This window comes from Berghia stephanieae, chromosome 12 (genome assembly GCF_034508935.2).
Source record: "Berghia stephanieae isolate SIO BIC M18660-M18661 chromosome 12, UCSD_Bste_1.3, whole genome shotgun sequence".
NCBI classification, from domain to species: Eukaryota; Metazoa; Mollusca; class Gastropoda; order Nudibranchia; family Aeolidiidae; genus Berghia; species Berghia stephanieae.
This window is the reverse complement of record NC_088371.1, coordinates 25,359,151-25,367,479: the sequence shown is the minus strand read 5'-3', so window position 1 is coordinate 25,367,479 and position 8,329 is coordinate 25,359,151. Positions and strand designations below refer to the sequence as shown.

Below are 8,329 nucleotides of genomic sequence, written 5' to 3'. Positions count from 1 at the left end.
ATTTTTGGACTGCTGCGTTTTGTGAGAAAATCCCATTTTTGGACTGCTGCGTTTTGTGGGAAAATCCCATTTTTTGGACTGCTGCGTTTTGTGGGAAAATCCCATTTTTGGACTAACGCTAACAGATCGGAAACCAAACTGGATGCCAGCAGCTTATAGGCAGCCTTCAATTACGACATCCCGAGATGACTTATTATCGATAACAGGATTTTAGCACCCGGACGCGCTTCCGGTTTTTTCCCGCGGATGGCTGTGACGTCACGGTAACGAAGGAAGTTAATTAATCCGGTATTCTTCTATCTATCTGTGTTTCTTTTTAGAGTTTCGTGTTGTTGTTGAGGTTATCGTTCTTTCCTTTCTTGATAGTGTAATAGTGCGGCTATGTGGTCTAGTTGTGTGACACTCGTTTTTAGGATTGGAAGGTGTCCTGGGTTCGAGCTTCGCTTGGGTCTATAGAAAAAAGCTCTTTACTCACATTCCTTCACCGTACTCAGGTGTAAAATGAGTATACATGGCCGTTAACAGCGTCTGTCGAAATAATAAGTGTAATATCTCCTAACAGGCGTCATGTTTCGCTCCACATGTTACGTGTTCTTGTGGTCAAGGACCCCTTGTAAAGCGCTTAAAGCACGTTCAGTGGATATCGCTCTATACAAAAGCTCACGTTTCTTTTTCTTTCTTGATAGTATTAATTGTAATCTTGCTTATTTACTTACTTAAAACCACCCCACCCCCTTTTAAAAGACTGTGGCTTTTAGTTAGCGCCATATTTACTAAATGTGCTGAAGCGCTTTAAATTGGGTTCATAGCAAACGCAGCACTTAACATTTATAACATGACATCATCAGCGTGGCTCAGCGGTACGGTCTGTGCTTCGTACCCGAAAGGTACCGAGTTCGATCACTTGTGTGACCTTGAGCAAGTCACCTCGCCTTAGCTCAGTTTGCGGTGCTGCACTGCGGCGGACGCCTGGGTTATTCCAGTCTTCCCTTGGAATAGACTGTAGAGACAAATTTCCGCCTTCGGGATGAATAAAGGGAATTGTATTGATTTCAGTGACGGCGACGATGTTAATGATGATGACGATGACGACAAAGAAACTGAGGATTATCACCACAACCACCACCACCACCACCACCACTACTACTACTACTACTACTACTACTACTACTACTACTACTACTACTACTACTACTACTACCACCCACTACTACTACTACTACTACTACTACTACTACTACTACTACTACTACTACTACTACTACTACTACTACTACTGCTGCTGCTACTACTACTACTACTACTACTACTACTACTACTACTACTACTACTACTACTACGACTACGACTACGACTACGACTACTACTACTACTACTACTACTACTACTACTACTACTACTACTACTACTACTACTACTACTATTACTATTACTACTACTACTACTACTACTACTACTACTACTACTACTACTACTACTACTACTACTTATTAATTATGATTCTAACACCATAACAAGCCGTCGCCACTAACATCATTACCACCACCACCAGACTACACCATCTCATAGTAGAACTTGTGTTAATGGGACACAACAGGCCCCTAATTAATTCACAGGGGTTAACTGACTGCCCAGACTGCCGTACTCTGGAAAAAACCCATATTTAAAAATTTAGCCAGAAAACTCGTCCCTTCCAATATCGATCGATTTAAATGACTCTCATCTTGGCAAAAACTCTCAAACCCGGGACTTCGTCGAAGTCATTTCGTAGAATTCATTTGTCTTGTCATCAAGGGAGACAATTCATAGATTCCTAGTTTTCTTCTTATCTTCCGCCCCTTTGTCGCCTTTTGCCCTCTTTATGGCCCCTTTATGCTCCCTTTATGCCCCCCCCCAATCCCCCCTTCCACCTCTTCCACTCACCCCTCGTAATCTATTCCATGTCACAATATATTTATCATCTAACTCACCAGTATTTCCTATACTTATTCTCCTTCCATTGTTTAACTGACGTTAAAACAGCAGAGATCGAGATCCATGCCAGACCACCCCCTCACCCCAAAGAATACCCCTTAACCGTGAAACGTTTTAATTTTGAATTTCTTTTTTAGAGAAAGGGTATTTAATACTCTTTTTATTTTATTGGAAATGTCCTCATAAGGAATACGCATAGAAAGACCCTTTATCGTGGAAACATTCGACTTAGAAAAAAACGAAGAGAAATACGCTTTATCTTGGACAGTCTGAATAAGAAAGACTCTATAGATGCTGTGCTGACTGGGTGGGGATCCTGACCTCCCATAGCGGGCAAGGAGGTACACACTGTGTCTTCTATCCCCTTATATCTGTTTTCCAACATGCTTTCTGTCTTTGTTTTGGAATTGAGATTACTTGGTTTTTTTCTGGTCCTGGTCGGAGTCCTGGCTGGGAGGGAAACAGTCAAATGCATAGTTATTGTTTTGGGAGATGATATTTTTTTCCTTGTAAATCATCTCTCTGTTATGTATTAGTATATTTGTTATTTTTAAATGTATTATGTAAGCATTTGAGTGTATTCCTCTTTGTTGGATTTTGTGCTTGTGTCCGGATGAGACTTATAGGTGATCTCAAACTAAGTACATGGGTGGTATGCTCTTGGAATCTACATCTGATACCTATTTGTTCCCAGTTCCCCTTTGTCTTACTTTCTCTTGGGTGCTTCAAATCTTATTCTAGAACTTTTTACTATCCCATTTTATTCCTTTTTACTGGCGCTGATATAACCTAAATGTGTTGCAAACGCCGTAAAACCCTTAAAAACAACAAAACAAAACATGCTGTGCTGAGTAGTAAAATCGGGTTCTTTTCCAAATGGAAAGGGGTAAAATTATGTAATTTAAAGTGTGTGAAGATCTAAGTAAGAGGCCATCACTAAGTAGACAATATCCTCACCTCACACTCTTTTCCCTTCACTATAGATAGTGAGCGCTTGGCTAAGAAGCTCACACCATTGCCATCCGGAAGTATAACTGACCAACACACAAAACTATGTGTAACTTTGAACGTTTATAGTCTGGGTAATACCGTTAAGTGAGAATTACTCATAAACGTGGATGGCAAAAACAAAAAGAAAGACCTGAGAGACATCGACTTCGAACTCTCTGTTCAGCTGAACTCTTCATTAACATCCTTTTCTCTCTCTCTCTCTCTCTCTCTCTCTCTCTCTCTCTCTCTCTCTCTCTCTCTCTTACTCTCATCTCCTCTTCTCTCTCATACAAACACACACACACACATACGCACACACAATTACTACCCCCTCCCTTCCCCGTCCACATATAGCTTATAGATAGAATGCGCTTGGCCAAGGAGTTCACAACATTGCCATCCGGAAGTATAACCAATCAACACACAAACTCTGTGTAACCATGAACTTTTATAGTCTGGTTAATACAGCTTAGTGAGAACAACTCACAAACGCGGATGGCAAAAACAATAACAAAGGCCTGAGTGACGTCATCTGCATACTATCTATATACAACTATCCAATCCTAATGAGAGATTATTGACAAGCAAACGAGATGTGCATCAAACGTTGAAATCTCCTAAATGACGCCAGGCTGTACAGGTAGGCATGGCGGGGTCAGACACCGCAGCAATATACACGTCATAAACAGCCAAAAACCAGCAAAGCATGTCTAGTCCCCCCCCCCCCACACGCCCCTTCGTCCCCCCTTACCCCGCGCAACGACTGTGTAACCACTCAACTTTGAAAAGAAATTTGAGTACCTTGTAATAATATTATTATTGAAACATCGCGCGTGAGTTTGTGTGTGTGTGTGTGTGTGTGTGTGAGTGAGCAATGTGTGTGAGCAATGAGTGTGTGTGAGTGAGAGATGTGTGTGTATGTGTGTGTGAATGAGTGAGTGATGGGCGTGCGTTTTAAAGACGAGTTCTGAGTGAATGAGGAGAGAGAGAAAGAGGCAGGGTGAGACACACACACACACACACACACACACACACATACACACATAGATAGAGAGAGAGAGAAAGAGAGAGGGAGAGACCAACAGAAAAAGATGCACATTTTTTAAAAAGAGAGAGAGGGACAGATAAAGAGAGAGAGAGAGAGAGAGAGAGAGAGAGAGAGGGGGGGGGGGGGGGGGGAGAGAGAGAGAGAGAGCAAATGAGAAAGATGCAAAGTAAAACAAGGGAGAGATGGAGAGAGAGAGAGAGTGAGAGAGAGTGAGAGAGAGAGGCAAAAGAGAAAGATGCAAAATAAAAATTGTTTAAAAGAGAGACAGAAAGAGAGAGAGAGAGAGAGAGAGAGAGAGAGAGAGAGAGAGAGAGAGAGAGAGGAGGAGGGGGGGGGATAGAGAAAGTGTTTGAACTCTCGAGATCGAAGAGGGGAGGGGAGAAAGTGAATGAGAGATATTAGATTTGTGAGCGCCATGATGAACGGACAGACGAACTTCCGAAAGACCAACCCGACTGATGTTGGCGTACGGCATACGGGAACCGTGAGTGAGTGAGTGAGAGAGAGAAGCTATTGAGTGAGCGAGCGAGCGGGCGACGAGCGAGTGAGTGTAGAAGAAGTATAATAGTGATTGGAAATGAGAAATAGAGAGAGATAGAGAGAGGAGAGAAAAAAAGAAAAAGAAAAAAATAACAGAAGGAGAACAGTGAGAGTGAGTGAGCGGTGTTTGTAGTCGCTACCCGTCGACTCGGCGCTCACCAACCAACAAGTCGGTAGGCTATTTCAGTGATAGGCAAGGAGAATTGGAAATTGAAAGAGGGAAAGGAGACCAGTCAGTTAGTGTTGTGATTTGTTCGTGTTGTGAATGGAGGGAGATCTCGTATTCTTATGATATTTGGTATTGTTGAATAAATTATTGGCGTGTTTCATAACGACGTACTTACTGTGTGTGGAAAATTGATTATAAATGATATGATATATTATTGATACTGTAAATGATTGGTGAACTCGTCTGCTGAAGATAGATGGATAGATAAATAGATTGTTCGATACACATAGATAAATCAATTGTTACATAGATAGATAGATATGTATAGATGTAGATGTGTGGTGATAAAGATAGTTGATATTTTGTTTGTTACATAGATAGATAGATAGATGGATAGATAAATAGATTGTTCGATACACATAGATAAATCAATTGTTACATAGATAGATAGATATGTATAGATGTAGATGTGTGGTGATAAAGATAGTTGATATTTTGTTTGTTACACAGATAGATAGATAGATAGATAGATAGATAGATAGATAGATAGATAGATAGATTGTTGGTCTGAAATGTAGATTGTTAGTTATGTTAACATACAGATTGCTAGTAGAATTGACATATTGTTAGTTAGATTAGATAGATAAATGAATAGAAAGATAATAAATATTTCATGTTTTAGTAATAGCCATAGGTGTGTATGATTAATGTGTAGCTATGGTGTACACAGATGGTAGATTATGGAATCTGTGCATATGGCACAATTCATTACACATGTCGATAAATACACATTGATGTTGAAAGGTTAATTGTGTTCGAGAAAAAAAGTGTAGATATTGCATTAGCATTTTAAAAATAGTCCGTAATATTTTTAGAACACATTAGTGGGAATAATTTGTACTATAACGACTCGGAAGACAGTTCTATTAACTTCTAACGTCCTATCCAGGGGTAGCCGACTTATTTGCATTTCTTTCTGTTTAACAATGAAAAGCGGCTTTAAATGAAGCATATAAATATGAAATTGCCCATGTTAAAAGCAAACGAAGAAGCAATGTGAATACGCATTTGAGTATGATGGGGGATATCACATTGAGACATTAGGAAGCAGGCACCGTTACAGGGTAACGATCTGAACAAGTGTGTCGTATATGAAACAGTAACAGACGAAGGAAAAAAGAAACATGCAAGAAAAAAGAAACATCCACAAAAACAAAACAAAACAAAAAAATCGGTGTACCTCGACTGGTGCTGATCGATCATTAGGCCTTCTGACTGGTTCCCGAAGTAGACTGTTGTTGTTTTTGGGGAGTTTTGGGGTTTTTTTTTGTTTTGTTTTTTTCCTTCTTTCTTTTTTTCTTGTATTTTTTTCTTCCTTGCTTTGGAACCGTTTCATACACACCTACTTGTTCAGATGAATCCTTGAGTATGGTGGAGATCTGTAGAGATGTGTTATATAAATATTCATATATCTATTTATTTTTTTCTTTGCTCGTTTACTTCTTTCTATAAAAATCGTGTCAGGACAGTTAAAAGAAACGCGAAGCAAAAGCGATCGTAAAAAAACTGTATAATATATGTAGATAGATGTACATGTTGCTGTTTGAAGCTTGAAGGGAAAAATATAACGATACGTATTGAATTGTAAGCTTCAATTAATTTATTAGAAGAAGACAGATACTATGAATGTTACGGGTTTCAACTTTATCAACAAAACACGATGAATAAAAACACTTAGGACGAATGAGATATGTGTGAATGGCGCATTTAAGACGAATTAACCCTCTCCTTACCAACTACAGGAAACTCGTCATTTGTTAAGATGCAACCAACATTTTTCTTATTCAAATTTCTTTTGTACATCATAAAATTTAAAGAAAATGAACAGTGTGTTGTAGAGCATGTTTTGCTAAAGAAATTATATATGGCAAGAACTTTACTGCTATTGTTTTTGAGTGATAAAAAATATATTTTCGTATTAGTTGGGTTTGAAGTTTGGAGTACATCCTGAAAATGTCTGGTAAGGAGAGAGTTAACCAAATAAATTGAATTGAATTAATGTATTGAAGCTTACAAGTCAATATTTATTGATATTTATTTTTTTATTTATTTTTGTAGATAGATTGAATTTATTACCGGCGTTCCCACCGTCAGGCGCTGGGTTTTGTTTGTACTGGGATCAACATTACGTTTATACTGGAGTCACTTTGCCTCAAGGGGAAACGTTGCCTCTGTGAATTTGGAGCATTTTGAATAATCTCAGCTTTTGTAGTAGTTATTGTATCCGTTAAAAAACTTTAATTATTTATCAAAGAAAATAATTTCCACTAAACTAAACAATCTCTTATGGGTCCAAAATTCAAGATCAAATTTCCCCCATTTGACGAAACAAATTATACGTGAAAAGTCAATCAAGGCTTTAAGTTTAAGATCCACGGAGCCGGAGTTTACCCCGGGTTCTGTTGCGTTAAACGAAACAATAAATAATAAACACGGGTGCATTGTTCAAAACTTCAGTGCCGGTTGTAGAGAAGATTTTGGCCGGTCGATGTTTTTAACCGTTGGGAGTGTTGAATTAGGATCAACTGTAACTGTATCTTCATAGATGAGTGATGATTGAAAAGTTTATGGTTTTGTATTGGGATCAATTAATTATTTTTTATAGATAACTGAAAAGCTAATGAATGCTGTTTGTAGGGTCCATGGAACCGTTGTTTACCCCGGTTTCTGTAGCGTTGATAGATAACAACACATTACGAAAAGAAAAATTGATATACGCTTATTGCGATGAGAAAAGTAAAAATTTAACAAAACTTTTTTTTAAATCCCCCCAAAATGGAGCTTTTATATAGCGCAATATCCACTAAACGTGCTTAAAGCACGTTACAAGGAGTTCCAGGCCAACAGCAACAGTTAACGTGTATGTATATTACATTTTTTTCGGACAGAGACAACGTTGTTATCGGCCAGGTACTCATTTTTACAGCTGAGTACGGTGAGAGAATGTGAGTAAATCAGAAAAGTGAGTGGAGCAGGCACTTATGTTGGTAACAACAAGATATGAAGTGAGTAGAAAAGTGCCAGAAGACAATAGAGAATAAAAATTTTTTTCGCGGCGGTGGTGGGTTTGAACCTGCGACCTTATTGGTATTACAACTCCGCCTGGCAGGTGAGAGCGTGGCTCTACCGTGTGAGCTATCCACGAACACAAAAATATTCGTTTCAAACCCAAAGTCATTTCTAGATCCTCTCTCTCACCCACTTCTTGAGATCGCCGATTCGTTCACCACTATCGCGAAGTAATTTTGACCAGCAGTTAAGCTTAATAGCCAATATTCTCATCACAAACATATAACATAGAAACGATTGAGACATTGAGTATGCTCCGGTGTATGGGGTGAATTTTTAATTCAGAAAAGTGAGTGGAGCAGGCACTTATGTTGGTAACAACAAGATATGAAGTGAGTAGAAAAGTGCCAGAAGACAATAGAGAATAAAAATTTTTTTCGCGGCGGTGGTGGGGTTTGAACCTGCGACCTTATTGGTACGACAACTCCGCCTGGCAGGTGAGAGCGTGGCTCTACCGTGTGAGCTATCCACGAACACAA

General features: G+C 39.1%; 1 protein-coding gene across 1 annotated transcript in view; it reads left to right on the top strand.

The window, feature by feature from the left end:
• Positions 1 to 4,757: 4,757 nt before the first annotated feature.
• LOC144957602 (poly(rC)-binding protein 3-like) overlaps positions 4,758 to 8,329 on the top strand; it is a 243,585-nt gene continuing 240,013 nt past the window's right edge. The window contains 1 exon segment of the mRNA XM_078888945.1: positions 4,758 to 4,850. The gene's annotated coding sequence lies outside the window, so the exon portion shown is untranslated.